General features: G+C 48.8%; 1 protein-coding gene and 1 non-coding gene across 3 annotated transcripts in view; one reads left to right on the top strand and one right to left on the bottom strand.

Annotated features, from left to right (window-relative positions):
- Cdh4 (cadherin 4) overlaps nucleotides 1–26,494 on the top strand; it is a 478,608-nt gene that overhangs the window by 381,412 nt on the left and 70,702 nt on the right. The gene's annotated exons all lie outside the window — the stretch shown is intronic.
- Nucleotides 13,607–13,725, bottom strand: LOC121440910. The gene has a single exon (XR_005973395.1). It is a non-coding gene; the product is annotated as a 5S ribosomal RNA (ribosomal RNA).

Raw genomic sequence — 26,494 nt, 5'->3', positions numbered from 1 at the left:
TGTAGAAAATCCCAGGGAACTCAGTGATGTCATTGTCATAGATGAGTGTAGAAAATCCCAGGGAACTCAGTGATGTCATTGTCATAGATGAGTGTAGAAAATCCCAGGGAACTCAGTGATGTCATTGTCATAGATGGGTGTAGAAAATCCCAGGGAACTCAATGATGTCATTGTCATAGATGGGTGTATGACCATCTACCAAACAGAGGAGAAAATCCCAGGGAACTCTGTTGCAGAAGTTTCTGTCCCGCCTGGTCCCACAGCCATTCAGCCCCAAAGAAATACACAGAGGTCTACATTAATCGTAAACTGGTTGGCCTATTAGCTCAGGCTTCTTATTAACTCTTATAACTTATATTAGCCCATAATTGTTGTCTGTGTTAGCCACGTGGCTTGGTACCTTTATCACTGAGGTGTTCTCATCTTGCTTCCTCTGTGTCGACTACAGACTGAACCTTTCCTTTTCCCAGAATTCTCCTGTTCTGGTCACCTATACTTCCTGCCTGGCTACTGGCCAATCAGCATTTTATTAAAACAATACAAGACCATTGTGCCACAGCAGAACTCAGTGATGTCGTTGTCATAGATGGGTGTATGTTCATCCACCAAACAGAGGAGAAAATCCCAGGGAACTCAAACACAAGAGACTCCTGCAACACCTCGGACATTCCGTTGTCAGGATCCAGTGGCAACGAGACCTTAAATTTAGATTAAATTACTTCCTTCTTCCAAAGAGTACTGTGATAAGCTCCTGAACACACGACCTGTCAACCCAGCCACAGGCATTCTGAAACAGGTGGGATGTGACCGTAAGCTCAGGAATCTAATTAATCTGTAGTATTAGATGCTGGAGCAAATTGCAGATGACACCAGGAAGACGGCTTGCCTGTTATCTGCATGGTTTACATAGCTAAAACCAACTCCCCAAACGGGGGGGATCTGATGCAGGTGCCACTCTGTACAAGATCACTGTCCCAACATGCGGGGTGATTAGACATAATTACAGCGTCTCAAACATGACCTTGGGACTCATTAGTGCCTTGCCTCAGGGGAGGAAGGACACTGAGAGTCCACAGGGGTATCCCTGGGATGAAAGGAGGTGCAGGAAGCCAGAACTGGGGACCAGGGTTTTGATGGCATGAGAGGTTTTGGTTGAGAGCAGGCATATTCTCTAATTCAGGTGGTCTTTTTTACTAAATAAAAGCAGCTTCTATCATGCATATAAGTGTCACAGTCCCTGGGTCCTGAGATGAGGCAGGGGACAGCCAGGGCAGTGGAGGAGTAGCAGCCTCATTTTGGGTAGGGCAGAGGCTGACAGGCTCTGTTCTGAAGGGGGGCAGTCTGGTGCGGGCTCTAACAGACAGTGCTATCCTGCACACCCATAAAGTCCTGCGGGCATCCAAAGGAAGGGGCTGAGCTCTCCGGCACCTGGGCTGGTGGAGGCTGGTGCTTAGAAGGCCAGAGACCAAGATGGGTCTCGCAGAGAGCACAAGGAGCCACAGGAGAATGGGCATGTGGGTTGTCGATACTGTACCACAGACCTTGAGAGGTTCTTCAGTTAAGAGTTGACCTGCAAGCCCTTTTCCCACCATTATCCTGACCTAGTTTCTCAGACTCAGACTCAAAATCTAATCCAATGTGCTCTCTCTTTGCACCAAGGAGTGAGTCATAATGGTGAGCCAGGGGGAGGCAGGGAGACACACACAGAGAGCAGAGACAGACAGAGACACTGAGACACAGACATGAAGAGATGCGAACAAAGACACAGAGCGCTCCCTCAAGGCATGGGGTCTCTGTGTCGCCACCCTGGTTCTCCTCTACCTGCTCAGGCACCCCTGACTCCCTAGCCAAACAGCAGTGACCCCAGAAGTGAAAAGCAAGTGTAGGTTTGTAGATCATTCTCCACAGCTAGTTCCGCCAGGACATAGCAGAGTGTAGCCCATAGCCCGCAAGAATTTCCAAGGACCCCAGACACCTCGGGCATCATAGCCCGCCCAGACAGAGAATTGCCAGGTGCTGCCACCTTCCCGGCTCATGCTGTTGTGTTTGCAACACCAAGATCTAGGAAGGAACTGATGGTATGAATCAAGTGCCCATGACGAGCAAGGAGGAGGACGTCGAGGTGATGGTTGGCTAACCCACCAGGCAGCCACTCTGGAAAGCTCACAACAGAAGTCATATTTTTAAAAACACGGGCGTCCTCCAACTCACAGCACAAAGAAAACACAAGCTCAGCTGGTGCTAAACTCCAGGTGGGAGTGGAGATCGCTGCGGGAGATAGACGTCCAAGGCCTGAAGTTCCTTTTTCTGAGATAATTAGTGCTGGTCACTGACATAGAAACAGTTGAATTAAATGCCCAATCCTCGGCTTATGCAGACAACCCACCCAGAAGGTACGTGGTGACCACCGTTCCCCTGCAATGAAGATCAAACTTTTAGCAACCTGAAGCGAGGAAAGGCCAATAAATATTTAGCTTCTGTCTTTCTGATGGGAAAAGGAGCCTCGCTGTAGAGCAGTGAGCAGAGTTGATGGAACCAGCCAGTCAGAAATAGGAAAACAAATCAAAAGCTGCCTATTCCACAGTCCACCAGGTCCCCAGAGCTCAGGGACCCACCTCACTTTGCTGCATAGAAACCATTACCCCATAAATATGCCAGCTACTCTGGCATCAAGGGCCCCTCCCACAGCAGCCAGCTGGTTTTTAAACTTCCAATCTGGGGCTGCACCGGAGCCATGGAAAGGGCTTGCGCCTCCTCCCTCTGTGCTTTCTCTGTACCCCTTCACCCCCAGATGACACCGTTGTACCTGCTCAGGATAACACCTAAGATTTACCGGGTTTTCACCAAAGCAGAGCTGAGCTTGGAGTGAAGCAGCAGGGCCAGGCACGGGGTACCTGAGCCTTTGAGATTTCAGCAGCCCCCAACCAGTGCAGGAGCAGGCTCAGCACCCAGGGACATGAGTCTGAGCAGGCCTCTCTCTTCCTGTCTCCTCCCCAAAGTGGCCTCTCTTTCCAGTCACACTGTCCCAAAAGGCCTCAGAGAAGGATGAGCTCTTGACTCTGGGGTGGGTAGCCTGCCTCTCCTCCCTGTGGCCATCACCTGCTGAGTGGCAGGAGATAATGGCTCAGCAGCAGCCAGGTTTCTTTGTGGACAGCAGATGCTAGGATTCAGACATGTGTGTGTCTTATAATTTGCATTTGTGTAAAACATTTCCAGCCTTTTGTGGCTCCTCAGCACGTGAGGAGCAGCGGTTCTGTTCCAGCCAGGAACAGGTTGTCTACGCTCACAGAAATATCAGTGAATTACTGAGGCCTGGTAACACACATGGCACCACAGTGGGGTCCCTGGGAGAAGCAAGCGTCAGGAGCCTGGCTGGAGGACACGGGTGCCCCCCCCCCCCCCCGGGCTCTGAGAGTCAGACTTCAACACATTCCACTGAGAGAAAGCCTGTCCTCTGTGCCTTTAGATAGAGAGGACTTCTAACTACCATTGCAGATTTCAAAGAGAAATCCAAAGGACCCCTGAACCCCCTAGTTCTGGAATTAGTGTAAGCAAGGGTGGGGGAGGGTGTTTACAGAGCACCACAAGCTCCCTGCAGCTTCTCAGAGCTCCAAATTCGCTCTCACCAGCCCCTCCTTAATGAGCTAGGCATCTCATCTCCCAGCAGGCACCAAGAGAGTCATGTAGGTCCTTGCTCTCCCAGAAGACTGCTGGCAATAATAACACATAGGTGCTGGGTGCTGTATGCTCCCCCAAGGCCTCCCACTTGTCCCCTGAGCCCAGAACATGCAGATGGCAGGAAAGGTGGGCTGTCTGAACATCAGCCTCCTTCCCACAGGTGAGGGAGCTGAGCTCAGAGGGGCCTAACCTCAGTCATGCAGCCTGGGCCAGAGTGTGGCACCAAGCTGGCAAACTGCACTCTCCGTGCCTCTGCTGCAACTCCAGTTCCTATTCAGAATGGCCTCTTTCGGGCCCTCTGGGTTATTTTGTATCCACCTTGTTTCAATTGTCCTTTGCGGTTTCTCTTCAAAGGGACTCACACTAGCTGCTAGGACCCCACAGCCTCCCTGGCTCAGCCAACTAACAGCCATTGCTCTGACATCAGCTCTAGCCCCAGGAGTCCATGTGAAAGCGTGGTTCCTGGCTCACTGCATTCTCCAGAGTCACCCCAGCATAACCAGCAGCCAGGGCTCAGGCAGAGTTTGGTGCAAAAATGGCTTAGAAGTGCTCACATATGCTTGGATGTAGACCACAGCTCCACCTCTGCCAGGGGCTTTGCATCCAAGTCAGAGCCTAGCCTGGGAAAACCCCATGGAAATTAAAGAGTGTCTGGCCTCACACGCCAAACTGGGCTCTCGCTCTGGCTCGTTCTCTCTCTCTCTCTCTCTCTCTCTCTCTCTCTCACACACACACACACACACACACTGGGCTCTCACCCCCACACTGGGCAGGAAGAGCCTACTCAGAGGATGAAAAGTCCTCAGCACTAAGTCCAGGTATCAGCTCCAATCACTGGGTCATATCTGTGAGATGGGCATAGCAGTGCCCACTGAGAAGGTCCCATAGCTGCCTCATGCCTTCATGCCATCCTAACTCTGCTTGTTCTGGGGAGCCCCTGTCTCTGCCCCCTCCTGGGGTGGGGCAGCTGGGATTATAGGAGGCCACCACACCTGCCTGGCGTTTAGGGAATTCTGAGGATCCACTCTTTATGCTTGGGGAGCAAGCGCTTTTTCCACTGAGCTACCTCTGCAGTCCTGGCGAGGGCTAACTTAAAGGTTGGCTGAGATGTGGCAATAGATATCGTGTTGGAAGCTGTGCTGGCTAGTTTTACATCAACTTGACGCAAACTAGCATTATCTGAGGGGGGGAACCTCAGCTGAGAAAAGGCCGCCATAATATCCAGCTGTAGGGCGTTTTCTTAATTAGTGATTGATGGGGGAGGTCCCAGCCCATTTTGCGTGGTGCCACTCCAGGGCTAGTGGTCCTGGGTTCTATAAGAAAGCGGGCTAAACCCCTGGACCCAGCAATACCACTCTTGGGAATATACCCAAGAGAGGCCCTACCATACAACAAAAGTATATGTTCAACTATGTTCATAGCAGCATTGTTTGTAATAGCCAGAACCTGGAAACAACCTAGATGCCCTTCAATGGAAGAATAGATGAAGAAAGTATGGAATATATACATATTAGAGTACTACTCAGCAGTAAAAAACAAGGACTTCTTGAATTTTGCATACAAATGGATAGAAATAGAAAACACTATCCTGAGTGAGGTAAGCCAGACCCAAAAAGAGGAACATGGGATGTACTCACACATATTTGGTTTCTAGCCATAAATAAAGGACATTGAGCCTATAATTGTCAATCCTAGAGAAGCTAAATAAGAAGGTGAACCCAAAGGAAAACATATAGGCATCCTCCTGAATATTAACCTTCATCAGGCAATGAAAGGAGACAGAGAGACAGAGACCCACATTGGAGCACCGGACTGAAATTTCAAGGTCCAAATCAGGAGCAGAAGGAGAGAGAGCATGAGCAAGGAACTCAGGACCGCGAGGGGTGCACCCACACACTGAGACAATGGGGATGTTCTATTGGGATCTCACCAAGGCCAGCTGGCCTAGGTCTGAAAAAGCATGGGATAAAACCGAACTCGCTGAACATAGTGGACAATGAGGACTACTGAGAACTCAAGAACAATGGCAATGGGTTTTTGATCCTACTGCACATACTGGCTTTGTGGGAGCCTAGGCAGTTTGGATGCTCACCTTACTAGACCTGGATGGAGGTGGGTGGTCCTTGGACTTCCCACAGGTCAGGGAACCCTGATTGCTCTTCGGGCTGATGAGGGAAGGGGACTTGATGGGGGAGGGGGAGGGAAATGAGAGGCGGTGGCAGGGAGGAGGCAGAAATCTTTAATAAATAAATAAATTAAAAAATTTAAAGAAAAAAAAAAAGAAAGCGGGCTGAGCAAGCCATGGTGAGCAAGCCTGTAAACAGCACCCTTCTGCGGCCTCTGCATCAGCTCCTGCCTCTAGGTTCCTACCCTGCATGAGTTCCTGCCCTCACTACTTCTGATGATGAGCCCTATACAGAAGTATGAGTGAAAAACCCTTTTCTCCCCAAGTTGCTTTTAGTCATGGTGTTTCATCACAGCAATAGTAACCCTAAGATACCAAGTCTTAGGGTGCAGGAACCCCAACCCTGTGACACCCGCCTGTCCTGCTCCTGGACTCTAGGAAGCACCAAGTGCCTTGCCTATATGACCCTAAGTTGCAAATAAGGAATTCCCAGCTCTTCCACCAAGGACAGTCAGCCTGGTCTTACAGCAGCCCAGAGCCTTAGTGTTCAATACGATGCTGAAAAACTGTGAGGGACTGAGGCTGGTGTTCATGGTTTATGTGGCAGGCTGCTGGGGTGGCGGAGGATATAGGGTAAAAGGGGCTTTTAGTAAATGACTATGATGTCTCTTTCAACCCAGATGCCATGATTCCAGCTCTGCAAACAGCCATGAAACACAATAGCAGGCCCCGAGGGGGTCACTGCCTTGGAGGTCACAGGCCGTGGGCTGTAAGTCTTGTGGCCAGGCAGTGTTTGTTCAGGATCAGTAACGGCTCCCATGACATTCCCAGCATTCACCAAACTGTTTCTTGAAGCGATGGGAGCTGCTGACCCAGCCTTAACCACATTTGTCCCAGGGAGGATCCCAAAGAAGACAGCAAAAAGCAGCCTGGCCCTTGGGCCCCCAGAGTATAAGCCGAGTGCTGAGCCCTCCTGGTGAACCCCTCCCCAGAGCCTAAGGACTTGCTGCCCTGAGTCTTCAGGGCAGAGACAGGATGTGCAGGAGATCTGGTTCCCAATCCTGGGCTGGGCTGAGGGGGCTCCAGCAGGATTTAAAGTGAGCAGGAATCTGGGTGTTCTGATTTTAAATTACTGAAACTTCTAATCCAAGATTATCAAATGCAGAATGCGCCCGAGCCAGGAAGGAAGGCTAGGACTCTGCGACACAGAACCCATTATCTGGTCCCAGGTTATCCCCGCTGCCTGTGATCTGCGGTGCCCACCACACATTCTCTCTCTCTTCCTTCACAAAAGGAAGTTAAGCAAGCAATTTCACTTGGCCTTGGCACAGAGGAGCTTAAGGTCCTCTCAAACCCAGGGAAGCTCGGAAGCAAACAGGGAAGGCTCCAGGTGGTCCCTGGCACATGCTCCTGGGTCAGGTCTGCGGAAGTAAATGTCCCATGAGATGGCGGAGCCCCTCAAGGTGTGACTGGAACATCTACCCACAGGAGCCTAGAGGAATGGGAACGCGGGAAGCAAGGGTTTCTTCCCTAACCAAAAACTCCCCTCTCCTGATTTACCTTCAGCTTGTGTAGTGTTTTCCTGGTGTGTCCTTGGGGGTGGGGGCCAGTGAGAGCTTCGAAAGCTTTCTCGCTTGCTCTCAGATCTTCTAAATAGAGGTGACTCTGGAGCTCCGGAGGCTGAGTTCAGCTGAAATGCTAAGGCACAAAGCAATGGAAAAGACTATTTTCCACTTGCTTAACCACCAAACTTATTTTCTTTTATGTTAGGAAATGTTAATTCTTATAATAACAGAGGCACGTGTTTGCCAGCTGGGGCCTCCAAAGGCAGGAACCCACCTCCGTTTAGACTGGGGCTTCTCTCAATGGCAGGACTCACCCAGCTGGTACCCAGATGTGACCCACTCTATGGATGGAGAGGGGGTCTGATGGAGTCTGAAGGAGTGTCGGGAGGGGGGCTCACTGGCAGAAGTCCAGCAGATCTCTTGACAGTCCCTTCCAGGCCACCGACACCGCTCCTCAGGAGACCCCTGTCCAAGGCCCTGATACCCTCACAGGCTGCCCTAAGTTGAGGGCACACAGTGGGGACTTTCAGGGTCAAGCATTTATTTGAAGCCCAGTTCTTTCTCTTACCCTGTCCCATGGGTAGCTGGATATTACAGCGGTACCAAGAGCAGGACAGGTCCAGCAGGTTCAGACAGTGGCCAGCGCTTAGAGCACTGGACCCCACCTTACTTAGACTAGGGCACACAGCACTGTCCCTCAGTAAGACATTGTTTGAGTCCTTATGAGGATTCTGTGCATGTACATGCATGTGCACACACTCATATATGTGCACGTGTGTATACAGGTATGCTTGCCTGTGTGGACATGAATGTGTATGTGTGTGTGCACACATGTGTGTAGAGGTATACCTGCCTGTGCAGGCATGCATGGAATAGAAGTCAGTGTCAGGATATCTTCCTCAGTTGCTTCTTTATGGGCTTTTTTCTTTGATTTTTTTTTTCATTTGTTTGTTGATTTTGTATGTACCGTGTATGTTTGGACATGTGCGGCAGTAGGAGTCTAACTTGTGGGAGTCTTTCTGACTGACTGAGTCTCAAACCCTTCCTGCTGAGCCATCTTGTCAACCCTCTGCCTTAGTTTTTGAGACCTGGTCTCTCCCTGAGTCCATTTTGGGCCATTTCAGATGGACTAGCTGTTTGTAAACCTGGCATCTGCCTGTCCCCATCTCTCTACTCCCCTGTACTGGGTTACAGGTTCGTGTTATCTCACTCGGCTTTTAGTGGACCCTGGAGATCTGAGTTCAGGTCCTTTAGCATGCTTGGGAAACATTTACCCACTGAGCCTTCCCCAATGCTGTAATCTACCCGTCTATGCGAACTGACCTCTCCACTTGGTCTTCCACCCTTCTCCACACACAAAGCCTGAGATGTCAACTTCTGGCCTCCCATCATATCCAGGCTGCTACCTCAGGGCTCTGCTTACCAGACCCTAAACCCACCTTTATGGCACGCTACTCCTGCACCCCAGCTGGCCTCTCCCTCATACACACAGCCCCGCCATGCTCACTTTCTCCAGTCCTGACAGTGCACTCCTGGTGTCCAAGATTGACCACACCCATTCATGTCTGACTCTACAGACTAGCCGCTCACTGGCAGTGTGTGCAGCAGCCACATACCTGGCTGACAGCTGACCAGCATGCCCTACTCTCGCTGCAGAGAATGGGTGCTAGTGCCTTAGAAGGTGGGTGCTGGAGAATTGTGGGCTGCCTGGACCATCTCCCAGCTGGCCATCGGGATCCAGCGAGGAATACCGGGAAGCAGGAGGCACGCTGAGCTCTGCACCCCCAGACTCCAGTGACCACTGTAACCCGGCACTTGGGTAGACAGCTTACAGCACACGGCCGCAGGAGGAGGCTACCTGTCCTTACGCACCCCGCACTGCCTCCCTGCCCCAGCACTCAGTCTGAGGAGTCCTCCAGGCTCAAACTCTACAAAGCAGGAAAGTACCATGTGGGTTCTTCACGGGCTTAGAACTCTGAGCCTTGGGATCAGAACAACAGAAAGGAACCTGCAGATATTCCCCACCCCCACCCTGCACAGTCTATCCCTGACACAGGACCCCTAATGACTCAAGGCAGCAGTGGGCTCATCTGCCTGTCACTCTTCCAGCCTGGCCTGTGTGGCTGCTAAAGATGAACAAGCTGGACCTGCTGGGGGCAGCTGGACCTTCCTGCCATGGACATCTTGGCAAGAGCCATGGTGCAGCCCCCAGATGTCTCCTAGTGCCTGCCTCCGATGGAAGATCCGCCTGTGTGCCTCTGGGGTTGTTCCTGCAGTCCTTATCTTTCTCTGAGGTCTGCATCTTGTGTCTTCCCTTCCCTGAGACCCTCTGGGGCAGTATGTGCACTAAGCAGGGAGGGATCCAGATTAGCAGACAGGAAGGACCATCGGAGGCCCGGCTAAGCTTCCCCTTGAGGGAAAAGACCAGGAGAGAGAGAATGAGCTCTGTAGCCCGGGTTTCAGGTGTGGTCATGGCCCATCACTCATGCAGCCCAAAGAGCGCTTCAAATGCATTTGCATGCTGCAGCCTCCCTTGGTTTGTGATTTATCATGTCTCCCCAAATACATCATTAAGATGATCACATGCATTTAGGAAAGCGGCCAGGCTGAAGCCCAACATTCGCTCCGCAGTGCCAGCCCCCAGAACTGTTTTGCTGTGATTTAGTGCCGTGTGCATCCGTCAGGAGAAAGCATCACTTTAAGGACCACGTGGGGTTTCCTCCCTCCACTGCTGATTCGTATAATTTATATGAAGGCTCCGAGCCCCCCACCGGGCTGGGACAACTTGCCATACACATAATTACAAACCCTTCTTCCAGCGTCCTGTGCTGCATGAAGACATTTTGAAAAGAGCTATTTTGGTAGGTGAAATGCATATTCTCTGGGGAGCTGGCCAGATAGCTGCTAGCCTGTGGCTCTCAGGAACCCATGCAGCCAGCCAACGGGAGATACGAAAGGACAGAGTGAGGCTACCAGTTTTTACGATGACTTTGAGCAGGGTGCAGACCAGATTTTGGAGTAAGACATGCTACTATTGTACCATGAGCCTCCCAGAGACAGTCTTTGGAAAAAGGGTTTGAATAAGGTACCCCGCCTCTGCCATTGACCATCAAAACTGTCCCAGGCCAGTTTGGAGGGAAGGCCTTCCTTGCCTAGGATCATATTTTATTGGGGGAAGCCACTTGTCCAGGGGAGAAATGGGGCCGTCATGACAAGGTCTGGTATAACCCTTCTAATCCTCCAGTGTTTGTGGGAATATGACTCAGAGGCCACGTGCTCACCTACCATGCATGGTCTTCAACATCACATAAAGTCAAGCATGGTGGTGCGTGCCTGTAACCTCACAGCCCTCAGGAAGTGAGTGTGGGGAGACCAGGAGTCCAGGGCCAACCTCATCTACAAGCTGAGTTTGAAACCAGCCTGGGCTACATGATGCGCAGTCTCAAAAATAAGGGGGGCACAAGAGATGACTTGTGGTTAAGAGCACTGGTTGCTCTTTGAGAGGTTCGGTTCCCAGCATCCACACAGCAACTCACAATCACCTATAACTCAGGTTCAGGGGATCTGATGCCCTCTTCTGGACTCCATGGGCACCGGGCAAACATGCAGCACACAGACATGTATCAAGGCAAAACATCCATACATATAAAATAAAATTTCTAAGTAGTAATTAAAAAGACAACATTTCCGTATCCCAGGCTCTCTGGACATACGCTGCAGTTTTTCTCCGTATCCCAGGCTCATCTGGACATACGCTGCAGTTTTTCTCCATATCCCAGGCTCATCTGGACATACACTGCAGTTTTTCTCCGTATCCCAGGCTCATCTGGACATACACTGCAGTTTTTCTCCGTATCCCAGGCTCATCTGAACATACGCTGCAGTTTTTCTCCGTATCCCAGGCTCATCTGAACACACGCTGCAGTTTTTCTCCGTATCCCAGGCTCTCTGGACATACACTGCAGTTTTTCTCCGTATCCCAGGCTCATCTGAACATACGCTGCAGTTTTTCTCCATATCCCAGGCTCATCTGAACACACGCTGCAGTTTTTCTCCGTATCCCAGGCTCATCTGGACATACACTGCAGTTTTTCTCCGTATCCCAGGCTCATCTGGACACACGCTGCAGTTTTTCTCCGTATCCCAGGCTCATCTGGACACACGCTGCAGTTTTTCTCCGTTTCCCAGGCTCATCTGGACATACACTGCAGTTTTTCTCCGTATCCCAGGCTCATCTGGACATACGCTGCAGTTTTTCTCCGTATCCCAGGCTCATCTGGACACACGCTGCAGTTTTTCTCCGTATCCCAGGCTCATCTGAACACACGCTGCAGTTTTTCTCCGCGCTGCCTGCATGGCCTCGTGCACGGCCTCTTGCATGGGATCTGTTCAGGGTAAAGAAGCCATCTTGCTGTTCAGGGAGGGAGAATCCTACAGTTTCAACTCAGTTACTTTTGCAAACATTTCACACCATCCACACCGCTGAGCACACGTCCCTTAAACACCACCAGTGGGAAGTGGGACCCAGTTCATACCAGCACCTGCCCTTAGGACCTCACAGCCAAACTCATTGGCCTGGCAGAAATGGGCACAGGTGCCAGGTGCCATTTTCTTGCTCCCTGAGCACAGGAAAAAAGGGAAGTGGACTCTTCTCGTGGTACAGGATATGAAATTTGCCATAGCAGACATATCTAACTAAGTACATGCCCCCGAGGCTCTAATTATGACGCACCCACGACTACTGTCTTCGGGGCTCCTCACGCCCCTTCCCCGACACTGTCCTCACTGAACATAACCCCCTGGCCCCAGGAAGCACCGCCCTGCTTTCTGACCCCAGTGAAGGCCTCACATAATGGAACCCCATGGTGTCCATCCTTGTATCTGGCTCATTCACAAGAAGCAGGTATCAGTTTCCTCCTGTCTTCAGACACCATTGGTCCACTGCTGAGGCTGTGTCTGTCAGTCTTTTTGTTGATAGACTCTTTGTCCCTGTCCTGGCTGTGGTGAATGAAACCATTTACGTTGTATCTGTGTGCAGCCTCTTAAGGTGGCAGTGCAGGGCTGGGGAGCTGGCTTGCCCAGAATGTGCTTGCTGCACTAGCATGAGAACCAAGTCCAGATCTCTATACCCAGGTGAGAACTGCCAGGCATGGCCATGCGTGCTTGTAATCCCAGAGCTCTAGACTGGAGAAAGGCAGCTCCCTAGGGCTCTCTGAGCAGCCAGCCTAAACCAATCATCAAGCTCCATGTCTTACTGAGGATCTTGTCTCAGAAAACAAGGTGAGACACCCCCAAGGAAGGACACCTGCAGCTGCCCTCGAGCCTCCACATGTACCCATGCACGTACGCACATACATGCATACAGCGTGCATGGGAACATGTGAGTTGTGGCTACCTCCTTAGACAGTGCAAAGCCAGGTTAGGAAGGGCTGAGAGGGTAATGTGAAATCACCATGTAGAAGTGTCTGGGCGGGTTCCCATTCACAGTGAGCACTGGCCATGGGGACAAGACTGGGGCAGAGGGAGACGCCAATGTGGGTGTTGGCCGGAGGCAGATGTGAGACCAGAACTGATGCTGGGGATAAAGCTGATTGGATCAGAACCTGATGTGGTACTGGTGCTGATGTGGGGCTGGAATAATATGATGTGGGGCTCATGCTGGGCTGGGCTAGGCTGGCTGGAGTTGGACCATTGTAGCCACAGGAGCAGATGAAGCCGTGCTGTTGGCAACAGTTTGTAGCACTGTTGATGACATCTTTTGAGATCTCAGAGCCATGCTGTGCCACACACACGTGCACACACACACACACACACACACCTATGCACACTGCGATGCTCTACCTGGGTTCTCAGAGCCATGCTGTGCCCCGTACACACACACACACACCTGTGCACACTGCGATGCCCTACCTGGGTTCTCAGAGCCGTGCTGTGCCCCGTACACACACACACACACACACACACACACACACACACACATAGGGATAAGTCCCGCCCCTTAGGGGGCGTGTTCGCCTCGGGCTAATGTTGGCCTATAAATTTGGCAAGCGTGCGCCACCACCGCCCAGCTTTCTTCAGGATTAGGTTGTAATCTGATTCTGTTTGTTTATAAACTGATAATTCTCTCACTGTCTCCACAAACTGCCAAAACCTTTCATTGCTTTCTTCTTTTCTTTTTTTTTCTTTTCTTTTTTTTGTTTCTTCTTTTTCTTCTTTTTTTTTCTTCTCATTTTTTTTAAGCCTACAGCACCCGGTATTCCCAGGCGGTCTCCCATCCAAGTACTAACCAGGCCCGACCCTGCTTAGCTTCCGAGATCAGACGAGATCAGGCGTGTTCAGGGTGGTATGGCCGTAGACAATTGTATGACAATTGTATGGCAATTGTAGTAATAGGGGCAGCGGGGCTGCGTTCCCAGCACCCCGGCCGCCTGCTCGGCTAGCTTATGCCCTGAAATAACAACACACAAACTGTATTTATTTAAACACTGCTTGGCCCTTTAAGCTCTAGCCCTTACTGGCTAATTCTGATATCCCGATCAACCCATCTCTAATAATCTGTGAGAACCGGTCTTACCGGGAAGATTCTAGCCTAGTCCATCCTGGGTCGGAGCTTCATGGCATGTGTCTGCCCGGGAGCGGGGCATGGCATCTCTCTCAGGCGTCTGCTCCCGAGAGGAGAGCTGTGGAGTCTGAGCTCACTTCCTCTTCCTCCCAGCGTTCTGTTCTGTTTACTCCTCCCACCTATCTTCTAACCAATAAAATGGGCCAAAGCAGTTCCTTTATTAGCCAATGACCTTCCTCCATCATTTCCCCTTTTTCTGTTTAAACAAAAAAAGGCTTTAACTTTAACATAGCAAAATTACATATAACAAAACAGTTATCAAGTAAAAGTTACAATAATCTTTATCATAACTAAGGAAAACTATAACTAACTATTCTTAACTCCATCAAAGACTCCAGAAAGATACAATACTACCTAAGCAAACAAGAAAAAAGCAACTTTTAAAACTCTAGAAATGACAGAGACATCTTGCTGCCTGGACAGTCACCCAAAGTTCCTCTGTACCGTTGGGGCATCCATCTTCAGCCTTCAGGCCCATGCTATCCAGCAGACATTTCCATAAAGCAGGAAAATTCAAAGTCAGTTCAGTCACTATCTGTTGTGTCCTTCAGAATGTCTCGCAGACTCTTTCATGAATCAGGAACCCTAAAAGATCATCTCACCTTAGGCAAGTTCAGTAGTCCTCTCTCTGCGGGTTCTCTGTGTCCAGTTTATGCAACAGTCCAGGCAAGAGCAGTTTCTTGCCCAAATGGCTATCAAACTCCATAAAGATCCTCTTCGATGCCCATCTTCCTCTTGAAGTAGATTGGTGCTGCCAGGAGCAGAGTGTCTCATTGTCATGAAAAGTCCTCAGTTACTAAAACATTAAATGTCCTATTCTGTAATCTTTGAAAGACATGAAGAATGTCTATCTAAAATATATCTCTATATATCTAGAAAATATTAACTAACATGACTACAAACTTGACTATTATGATTATCTATTAACTACCTATATACATTACATTTTTAAATGAACTACACAATCACAATACCTTAATAAAGATCAGAAATACATATACGTATAACAAAATTGGCCTTAAATTTAAATCACTAAAACAAAATCCATATCAATGTAAATTATTCATATCTCTATCACACACACCTATGCACACTGCTATGCTCTACCTGGGTTCTCAGAGCTGTGCTGTGCTCCATACACACACACACACACACACACACACACCTGTGCACACTGCTATGCTCTACCTGGGTTCTCAGAGCCGTGCTGTGCCCCGTACACACACACCTGTGCACACTGCTGTACTCTACCTGGGTTCTTAGAGCTGTGCTGTGCTCACACACACTCACACACACACACACACTGTGCACACTGCTGTGCTCTACCTGTTCTCAGAGCCATGCTGTGCCCCGTACACACACACACACACACACACACCTGTGCACACTGCTGTGCTCTACCTGGTAAAGTCCTCTGAACTGAGCTGAGCTTGAGTTCACCTAAGAGGTTCTTGCAAGATCTTGGCCATGTGCAGATGAGGAGGAAGTGACCCCATGCACTTGGTGTCACACAAAGTCCAGGCGGCTTTTCCCATTGTAATATTTCTTAGTTATTTTGTTATTAACAATTTACTTATTTGCTGCTACTGCACCATCAGTGCCTGCACCCGGGAACCTGGTACCGGGTAATTAGCTGGAAATGTTGGTGCCCGCAGAATTCTTCCTGTCCTGAGATCTCTGTCGTCTGTTCCTCTTGGCATGGTTCTCACCCTGTTGTGTTCAGCATGACAATGGAATTCCTGATGGCAGCAAAGTGGGGATAGCCAGTCTCACAGGTCAGGGAGGGTGCCATGTGTCAGGGTGAGGTGGTGAGAGAGGTGGCTGATGACCCGCAACTCCCACGTCACTGTGGCAGAGGTGACTCAGGCATGGGTCACTGTCAATCATCTCCAGATATTCAGTGGGGCTTCCTCAGTGCACATCAGACACTGCCAATTATTGGGATAAGTCCCGCCCCTTAGGGGGCGTGTTCGCCTTAGGCTAATGTTTGCCTATAAATTTGGCGAGCATGTTCCCAGCCATCCCTTCTGCTTTCCTGGTCTCCGCGGGAACGGTAGTTCTGTAAGTCTATTTCTACACTAAAGCTATAGATATATATTTTTACAAGCTGTCTGCATTCGTTTACGCCGTTACAGCCAATATCCAGAGTATTCAATGGGGCTTCCTCAGTGCACAGCAGACACTGCCAATATCCAGAGTATTCAGTGGGGCTTCCTCAGTGCACAGCAGACACTGTCAATATCCAGAGTATTCAGTGGGGCTTCCTCAGTGCACAGCAGACACTGTCAATATCCAGAGTATTCAGTGGGGCTTCCTCAGTGCACAGCAGACACTGTCAGTCTCCAGAGTATTCAGTGGGGCTTCCTCAGTGCACAGCAGACACTGTCAATATCCAGAGTATTCAGTGGGGCTTCCTCAGTGCACAGCAGACACTGTCAATCTCCAGAGTATTCAGTGGGGCTTCCTTAGTGCACCGCACAGTGTGGGGACTGGGGTGCTGGGCTCCAGCCTTGGTGAACACATCTCTCAGACAGAACTGGAAGCTAGCTTCCCTGAAACCCCACCTCATCCACAGAAGGTTACACAGGAACCCTTTCAGCCAGAGGTCAACTTCCGTCAAGCATGACCCACCAGAGGCCACTGGGTTTGTCAGGGTAGTCAGCTACCTCATTGCTTGTCCCCACTGATGAGGGCCTGGGTCAGACCTCAAACACAGAGAAAGCCTTTCACCCCTCCCCCAGCATCGTTGAAAACAACACCACCAGAGCAGGTTAAAGGTCACATGTCACCTACTCAGCAGTCCAGCCTTGCTAGGGGAAAAGGGCAGGAGTCCCAGCTCCTCAGAAAAGTGGCAGAGACCCCGCAAGCTTACAGAGACTTACTACAAGCTTTGTAGTTTTGGGTGGCTGCAGGGCAGGCAGGGGACCCAGCATGGATCTGTAGGCCACCCTGAGGAATCCTCTCCCAACTGGGGAAAGCAGGCCTTTCTGTCCTATCCAGGCTTCCGTTGGTTGGGTGAGGCCCACTCCATGCTATATCTGGGAAGGGCAGTGACTCTATTCATTAGGTGTGAATGCCGATCTTAGTCGAAAGTGGCCTCACAGAAACAGCAGCACAGGGTTGGGCCATATGCCTGAGAACCCATGGCCCAACAACAGAAACCTACCATCCCTGGACGGGGCCAAGCCCTGGGCCTGTGGAAACCTAGTCGAGAGGCCTGCCTTAAGCCATTCATCCTGCTCCTTCTGGAAGGTTGTCGCCCTGACTGTGTTAGTATTTCCCAGCCCAGGGTCCACACATAAGCTTGTGGGGTCCTGCCAAATGTCACCCCAGGATGACTTGATGACAGCATGGAGCCCACCGTGGATATTTGGGGACCTCTGAGTTTGGCTGGCTGCCCATGCTGGCTATTCCTCCCAAGTTCAGTATAAGAAAGAGCATTTTCATGAACCACAAGTGTTATAAAGGACTGCAGCCAGCTGGCAAGAATCAAGAAATAGAAACCCAAGCATGGAAGAGGGGGACGGGGTCACAAGGGCCTCTGTACCATCTGACAGGCTATCAGGAGGAGGTGCACTAGAGGCCAGAGCTGTCTGGAGAGAGAAGGGTGTCCCCAGGGCAGCCTGTCCATCTGCTTGAGTGAGCCAAGGAGACAGGCCACCATGCTGGGGCAAGCTGGGCAGGAGGTCAGGCAGTGCCTGCCAAGGACCCTGCAGTCTGCAGTTGTCAGATACACATCCTCTTTGTCCTGTCCAAGTCTGGGATCCATCACAGGCTGAACACACTTGAGGGGAAATATCCAGGCCATTTCTCCAGCCCTGACCTGAGATCCCAGAGCCTGGTCAGCCAAATGGTTACAGGGAAAGGAGGAGACGGCTCTGGAATCGTGTGAGGCAGGATGGGTTCTCCGGACGAGACGGCTCTGGAATCGTGTGAGGCAGGATGGGTTCTCCGGACGAGACGGCTCTGGAATCGTGTGAGGCAGGATGGGTTCTCCGGACGAGACGTCTCTGGAATCGTGTGAGGCAGGATGGGTTCTCCGGCAGCCAGCGCCCGACAATACTAGTCTGTCCCTACAAGACCAGCATCCCTCTGCTCAATCAGGCCAGGGTGGGTGGCACTGTGGAGCTGAGGTTGCTGGAGTGGGGGCCTCCTGCTGAGGCTCAAGGGCCAAGGCCAGCTGCTTGTGAGACATTAGGAAGAAGTAGGACTTGTATGTCCTTCAAAGGGGCTGCTTCTGCACTGCCCCCAGATAATTATCTTGAGTCAGATTTGCCAGATGCCCCAGTTTTTCAGAGAGCCACTCCTGCAGATTCTTAAGCTAAATCCAGTCTTTGAAAGCTGACTTGATCGGCCATCAGCATGTCCGGAAGAGGAAGCAAAGGCAGCCTGTCTGTGGTACTGCCTGCCAGGCCCATTGCTTCTCCACAGGCTGGCAGGCGTGGAGCCCTCCTGGGCTCCAGAAGATGCGTGAGGTCTCTCCACACCTGCCCACGATGAAGCCAGCAGACGCCACCCGATGGTCTCTGGGCTACCCTTAGACTCCTTCTGTGCCGTAAGAGCACATACCAGCCTCTGAGGTGCAGGCCCCTGTCCCCCCACCACCACCCAGGTCTGCATGTTGTCTCATAAAAGCAAGAATGGGAGGCCAAAGAGTTGTGTTAGAGGTTATCTCGTGGACCAGCAAGGTGAAGGGCCTGGTCACCAGCAGGGAGCTGTAAAAGAAAATCCTGGCCTTTGACCTGCATGGCCTCCTCATGGCCATATTTGCTATCCATGTCCTGGGAAATATGTCCTGCGGGTCATCACACACAAGGAATACAAAAATAAAAGGAAGGTTTAGTTACTCACAGGGGTTTGACATTGGACACTGATGATATCAGATTCGGTGCCCAGATCTGTCTTAATAAATGTCAAGTCTGAGCTATAAAAATATTGAAAAAATAATTTTGTGTGCTTGCACAGGCACGCCTGGCTATGTCCTTTGTGATCTATCAACTTTCCACCATGGCTAGGTAACACAATGGTCGTCTATCTCTTCTTCCTCTCTTTGGGCAATGATGGAGATGACGGTGGTGATGAGAAAGAAGGTGATAAGGCAGTGGTACTGATGGAGACATGGTGATGATAAGGATGCGGATGATGGTGATGATGGCAGTGGTGGTGAGGAAGGTGGTGATGGAGAGAGTGGTACTACTGGTGATGTGGATGGAAATAATGGTGATGATAATGGTGATGATAAGGATAGAGATTACCACTGTGGTATGGCTAAAATATGGTAATGGTGTTGTTAAGGAAGATGGTGGCACAGGCTTGGTGATGGCACTGATAGTGATGATGGGGTTGGTGATGTGGGTGAAGGTAATCCTGGTGGTGGTGATGTGGATAGAAATAATGATGGTGATTATGGCTGTGGTAAGGAAGATAACATAGGCATGTGGTGGTACTGATGGTGTCGTGGGTGGTGTGGTGGGGGGGTGATGTAGGTAAAGAAGAGTGGGTGGTAGTGTGGATGTGGATGGAGATGGCAGATGCTCACACAGGCAATGGCAGTGGTACTGGGGATCATGTGGATGGAGATTATGGTGATGAGGTAAATAAGAAGATGATGGTCATACCAGGCGGTGGTGGCACACGCCTTTAATCCCAGCACTCGGGAGGCAGAAGCATCAGATAGATCTCTGTGAGTTTGGGGCCAACCTGGTCTACAAGAGCTAGTTCCAGGACAGGCACCAAAGCTACAGAGAAACCCTGTCTCGAAAAACCAAAAAAAAAAAAAAATGCTGGTTAATGATGAGTGTGGATAAAGCGACATGAACACGCATGTGATGTGACATAGAGGAGGGAGAGCTGCAAGTGCCGTCCCTGAATGTGACGTAGAGGAGGGATTAGCTGCAAGCGCAGTCCCTTGATCATCTTCTTGATCATCTTCTTTGCACGCACTGCAGACATCTTTGCTTTAACCCTCTTGATAGTTTTACTCATGAGCTGTCTCGAGTCCCTCTTCATAAATGAAGAGGTGACGAATTCATAAGTTAAACGTGTCCAGAGTTCTCTTTTTTTTTTTTTTTGCAATTATGATGTCATTTTATTTTTTTTTTTTTATTTTAATTTATTTATTTATTAAGAATTTCTGCCTCGTCCCCACAACCGCTTCCCATTTCCCTCCCCCTCCCCGGATCAAGTCCCCCCCCCCTCATCTGCTCGAAGAGCAATCAGGGTTCCCTGACCTGTGGGAAGCCCAAGGACTGCCCACCTCTATCCAGGTCTCCTAAGGTGAGCATTCAAACTGCCTAGGCTCCCACAAAGCCAGTACGTGCAGTAGGATCAAAAACCCACTGCAATTGTTTTTGAGTTCTCAGTATTCCTCATTGTCCGCTATGTTCAGCTAGTCTGGATTTATCCCATGCTTTTTCAGACCTAGGCCAGCTGGCCTTGGTGAGATCCCAATAGAACATCCCCATTGTCTTAGTGTGTGGGTGCACCCCTCGTGGTCCTGAGTTCCTTGCTCGTGCTCCGTCTCCTTCTGCTCCTGATTTGGACCTTGAGATTTCTGTCCGGTGCTCCCGTGTGGGTCTCTGTCTCTGTCTCCTTTCATCGCCTGATGAAGGTTAATATTCCTGAGGATGCCTATGTGTTTGTCTTTGGATTCACCTTATTTAGCTTCTCTAGGAACATGAATTATAGGCTCAATGTCCTTTATTTATGGCTAGAAACCAAATATGAGTGAGTACATCCCATGTTCCTCTTTTTGGGTCTGGCTTACCTCACTCAGGATAGTGTTTTCTATTTCCATCCATTTGTATGCAAAATTCAAGAAGTCCTTGTTTTTTACTGCTGAGTAATACTCTAATATGTATATATTCCATACTTTCTTCATCCATTCTTCCGTTGAAGGGCATCTAGGTTGTTTCCAGGTTCTGGCTATTACAAACAATGCTGCCATGAACATAGTTGAGCATATACTTTTGTTGTATGATAGGGCCTCTCTTGGGTATATTCCCAAGAGTGGTATTGCTGGATCCAGGGGTAGGTTGATCCCGAATTTCCTGAGAAACCGAAACACTGCTTTCCAGAGTGGTTGCACAAGTTTGCATTCCCACCAGCAATGGGTGAGTGTACCCCTTTCTCCACAACCTCTCCAGCAAAGGCTATCATTGGTGTTTTTGATTTTAGCCATTCTGACAGGTGTAAGGTGGTATCTTAAAGTTGTCTTGATTTGCATTTCCCTGATCGCTAAGGAAGTTGAGCATGACCTTAAGTGTCTTTTGGCCATTTGAAGTTCTTCTGTTGAGAATTCTCTGTTCAGATCCGTGCCCCATTTTATAATTGGGTTGATTAGCCTTTTACGGTCTAGTTTCTTGAGTTCTTTATATATTTTGGAGATCAAACCTTTGTCAGTTGCAGGGTTGGTGAAGATCTTCTCCCAGTCAGTGGGTTGTCTTTTTGTCTTAGTGACAGTGTCCTTTGCTTTACAGAAGCTTCTCAGCCTCAGGAAGTCCCATTTATTCAATGATGCCCTTAGTGTCTGTGCTGCTGGGGTTATACATAGGAAGTGGTCTCCTGTGCCCATGTGCTGTAGAGTACTTCCCACTTTCTCTTCTATCAGGTTCAGTGTGTTCGGACTGATATTGAGGTCTTTAATCCATTTGGACTTGAGTTTTGTGCATGGTGATAGATATGGATCTATTTTCATTTTTCTACAGATTGACATCCAGTTTTGCCAGCACCATTTGTTGAAGATGCTCTCTTTTTTCCATTGTATACTTTTAGCTCCTTTATCGAAGATCAGGTGTTCATAGGTTTGTGGGTTAATGTCAGGGTCTTCTATTCGATTCCATTGGTCGACTTCTCTGTTTTTATGCCAATACCAAGCTGTTTTCAATACTGTAGCTCTGTAATAGAGTTTGAAGTCAGGGATGGTAATGCCTCCAGACAATCCTTTATTGTATAAGATTGTTTTGGCTATCCTGGGTTTTTTGTTTTTCCATATAAAGTTGATTATTGTCTTCTCCAGATCTGTGAAGTATTTTGATGGGATTTTGATGGGGATTGCATTGAATCTATAGATTGCTTTTGGTAGAATTGCCATTTTTACTATGTTGGTCCTCCCAATCCAAGAGCAAGGGAGGTCTTTCCATTTTCTGGTGTCTTCTTCAATTTCTTTCTTCAAAGACTTATAGTTCTTGTCAAGTAGATCTTTCACTTCCTTGGTCAGGGTTACCCCAAGGTATTTTATGCTATTTGTGGCTATCGTGAAAGGTGATGCTTCTCTGATTTCCCTCTCTGCTTCCTTATCCTTGGTGTATAGGAAGGCAACTGATTTTTTGGAGTTGATCTTGTATCCTGCCACGTTACTAAAGCTGTTTATCAGCTGTAGGAGTTCTTTGGTAGAATTTTTGGGGTCGCTTATGTACACTATCATATCATCTGCAAATAACGAAAGCTTAACTTCTTCCTTTCCAATACGAATCCCCTTGATCTCCTTATGTTGTCTTATTGCTATTGCTAGAATTTCAAGCACTATATTGAAGAGGTATGGCGAGAGTGGACATCCTTGTCGTGTTCCTGATTTTAGTGGGATGGCTTTGAGTTTTTCTCCGTTCAATTTAATGTTAGCTGTTGGCTTGCTGTAAATAGCTTTTATTATATTTAGGTAGGACCCTTGTATCCCTATTCTCTCCAAGACCTTTATCATAAAGGGGTGTTGAATTTTGTCGAATGCTTTTTCCGCATCTAGTGAAATGATCATATGGTTTTTTTCTTTCAGTTTATTTATATGGTGGATTACATTGATAGATTTGCGTATGTTGAACCAGCCCTGCATCTCTGGGATGAAGCCTACTTGATCATAATGGATAATTTTTCTTATGTGTTCTTGGATTCGGTTTGCCAGTATTTTATTGAAGATTTTTGCGTCGATGTTCATGAGTGAGATCGGTCTGTAATTCTCTTTCTTGGTTGGGTCTTTTTGTGGTTTTGGTATCAGGGTAACTGTAGCTTCATAAAAGGAATTTGGCAATGACTCTTCTGATTCTATATTGTGAAATACCTTAAGGAGTATAGGTATTAATTCTTCTTGGAAGTTCTGGTAGAATTCTGCATTGAAACCATCTGGTCCTGGGCTTTTTTTCGAAGGGAGATTTTTGATAACCATTTCTAATTCTTCGCGAGAAACCGGTCTATTTAGATCATTCACCTGGTCTTGGTTTAGCTTTGGTATATGATACTTATTTAAAAAAATGTCCATTTCTTTTGTATTTTCCAGTTTTGTGGCATACAGGCTTTTGTAGTAAGATCTAATGATTCTCTGAATTTCCTCTGTGTCTGTGGTTATGTCCCCCTTTTCATTTCTGATCTTATTTATTTGCGTGTTCTCTCTCTGTCGTTTAATTAGTTTGGATAGGGGTTTGTCGATCTTGTTGATTTTCTCCAAGAACCAGCTTTTTGTTTCATTGATTCTTTGGACTGTTTTCTGTGTTTCTATTTTGTTGATTTCAGCCCTCAGTTTTATTATTTCCAGTCTTCTACTTCTCCTGGGCGCGTCTGCTTCTTTTTTTTCTAGAGCTTTCAGGTGTGTTTTTAAGTCCCCAATGTATGCATTCTCCGTTTTCTTTAAGTGGGCACTTAGTGCTATGAACTTTCCTCTTAGCACTGCTTTCATTGTGTCCCATAGGTTTGAGTATGTTGTCCCTTTATTTTCATTAAATTCAAGGAAGACTTTAATTTCTTTCTTGATTTCTTCCTTGACCCAGGCGTGGTTCAGTAGTTGACTGTTCAGTTTCCATGAGTTTGTCGGTTTTTTGGGGGCAGCGTGGTTGTTGCCTTCTAACTTTAATCCGTGATGATCTGATAAGACACAGGTGGACACTGAGATTTTTTTGTATCTGTGGAGGTTTCCTTTGTTTCCGAGTATGTGGTCAATTTTTGAGAAGGTTCCATGAGCTGCAGAGAAGAAGGTATATTCTTTCCTATTTGGGTGGAATGTTCTATAGATGTCTGTTAAGTCCATTTGCTTCATTACCTCCAATAATTCTCTTAATTCTCTATTAGGTTTCTGTCTGATTGACCTGTCCCTTGGAGAGAGAGGTGTGTTGAAGTCTCCTACTACTAGTGTGTGTGGTTTGATGTCTGCCTTGAGTTCTAGTAATATTTCTTTTACATAAGTAGGTGCTTTTATATTGGGGGCGTATATATTCAGGATTGAGACGTCCTCCTGATGAATTGTTCCTGTTATGAGTATAAAGTGACCGTCTCGGTCTCTTCTGATTGATTTTAGTTTGAAGTCAGTTTTGTTAGAAATTAGTATGGCCACACCTGCTTTTTTCTTAGGACCATTTGCTTGAAACACCTTTTCCCAACCCTTTACTCTGAGTAGGTGCCTGTCTTTGTGGTTGAGATGTGTTTCTTGCAAACAGCAGAATGTTGGATCCTGTTTTCGTATCCAATCTTTTAGCCTGTGCCTTTTTATAGGTGAATTGAGCCCATTAATATTAAGTGATATTAATGACCAGTGGTTGTTTACTCCGGTTATTCTTATTGCTTTTGGTAGTAGAGATTGTGTGTCTCCTTTCTTTGAGATGTGCTCGTGAAGGGCCATTAGATGCCTGGGTTATTGTAGGCAGTGTTGGCAGTGGTGGATTCCTTGGGTTGCGATTTTCCTTCTATTACTTTCTGTAGGGCTGGATTTGTGGCTACGTATTGTTTAAATTTGTTCTTATCCTGGAATGTCTTGTTTTCTCCGTTGATAGTGAACGATAGCTTGGCTGGGTATAGTAGTTTGGGTTTGCATCCATGGTCTCTTAGCTTCTGCAGAACCTCTATCCAGGACCTTCTGGCTTTCATAGTTTCCATCGAGAAGTCAGGTGTAAGTCTGATCGGTTTACCTTTATAAGTTACTTGCCCTTTTTCTTTTGCAGCTCTTAATATTCTTTCTTTAACCTGTATATTTTGTGTTTTGATTATTATATGGCGAGGAGATGTTTTTCTTTGATCCAGTCTGTTTGGTGTTCTGTATGCTTCTTGAATATTTAAATGAATATCTTTCTTTAAGTTGGGAAAGTTTTCTTCCATAATTTTGTTGAAAATATTTTCTGAGCCTTTGAGCTGTGACTCTTCTCCTTCTTCTATTCCTATTATTCTTAGGTTTGGTTTTTTTATTGTGTCCCATAGTTCCTGAATGTTTTGTGTTGAGAATTTGTTGGCTTTGCTGTTTTCTTTGATCTGTTCGTTTATTTTCTCTATGGTGTCCTCAGCATCTGAGAGTCTTTCTTCTAGCTCTTGGATTCTATTGATTATGCTTGTTTCTGTAGACTCAGCTCGTTGGCCTAGATTTTCCATATCCAGCTGGTCCTCAGTTTGTATTTTCTTCTTTGCCTTCATTTCAGTTTTCAATTCTTGAACTGTTTCCATTACCTGTTTGATGGTTTTTTCTTGGTTTCCCAGGGTATCATGTACGTATTTACTCATTTCTTCAAACTTTTTGTTGTACTTCTCATCCATTTCTATAAGGGCATTTTTTACATGTTGTTTAAGGGACTCTATTATCTTCATAAAGTCGATTTTTTCCACTTCTTCTGTGTTAGGTTGTTCAAATACTTCTGTTGTAGGATCATTGGGTTCTGATGTTTTCATGTTGTTTTTCGGATTATTGGGTGAGTTCTTGCCTTGGCGCCTGCCCATCTCCTCCTATTGATCTTATCCAATGGATCCGTTAGAAACCGGATCAGGTTTCCCTGCTGGCCAAGGGCTCCGCTTACAAAATGCCCTCACTCTCTTTTGTGGTTCCTGCTGCAGGCCAAGAACCCTCTCACCCCTCCGAAGGATCTTCAGGACAGGACCAGGCTCCCCTTGTGCCAGTGACCTGGCCAACCAAAGGCCTACCTCTTTGATTCAATTGTAGTAGGGCGATCTGCTCTCCTTATTGCAGCCTGTCCCAGCTGCTTGGGTCTGGCCACCGCTCAGCCGCGTCTGGCGCCGCCGCCGTGCTGCCGCCGCCGCTGCGCCGCGTCTGGCGCCGCTGCGCCGCGTCTGGCGCCGCCGCCGCTGCGCCGCGTCTGGCGCCGCCGCCGCTGCGCCTCTGTGCGTCTGGCGCCGCCGCCGCTGCGCCTCTGTGCGTCTGGCGCCGCCGCCGCTGCGCCTCTGTGCGTCTGGCGCCGCCGCCGCTGCGCCTCTGTGCGTCTGGCGCCGCCGCCGCTGCGCCTCTGTGCGTCTGGCGCCGCCGCCGCTGCGCCTCTGTGCGTCTGGCGCCGCCGCCGCTGCGCCTCTGTGCGTCTGGCGCCGCCGCCGCTGCGCCTCTGTGCGTCTGGCGCCGCCGCCGCTGCGCCTCTGTGCGTCTGGCGCCGCCGCCGCTGCGCCTCTGTGCGTCTGGCGCCGCCGCCGCTGCGCCTCTGTGCGTCTGGCGCCGCCGCCGCTGCGCCTCTGTGCGTCTGGCGCCGCCGCCGCTGCGCCTCTGTGCGTCTGGCGCCGCCGCCGCTGCGCCTCTGTGCGTCTCCAGAGTTCTCT

This window comes from Microtus oregoni, unplaced genomic scaffold (genome assembly GCF_018167655.1).
Source record: "Microtus oregoni isolate MIOR12 unplaced genomic scaffold, Mior012 000071F_ref0000514, whole genome shotgun sequence".
Lineage (NCBI taxonomy): Eukaryota > Metazoa > Chordata > Mammalia > Rodentia > Cricetidae > Microtus > Microtus oregoni.
Note: the sequence above shows the minus strand (reverse complement) of the source record. Positions and strands in the feature narration are given on the sequence as shown.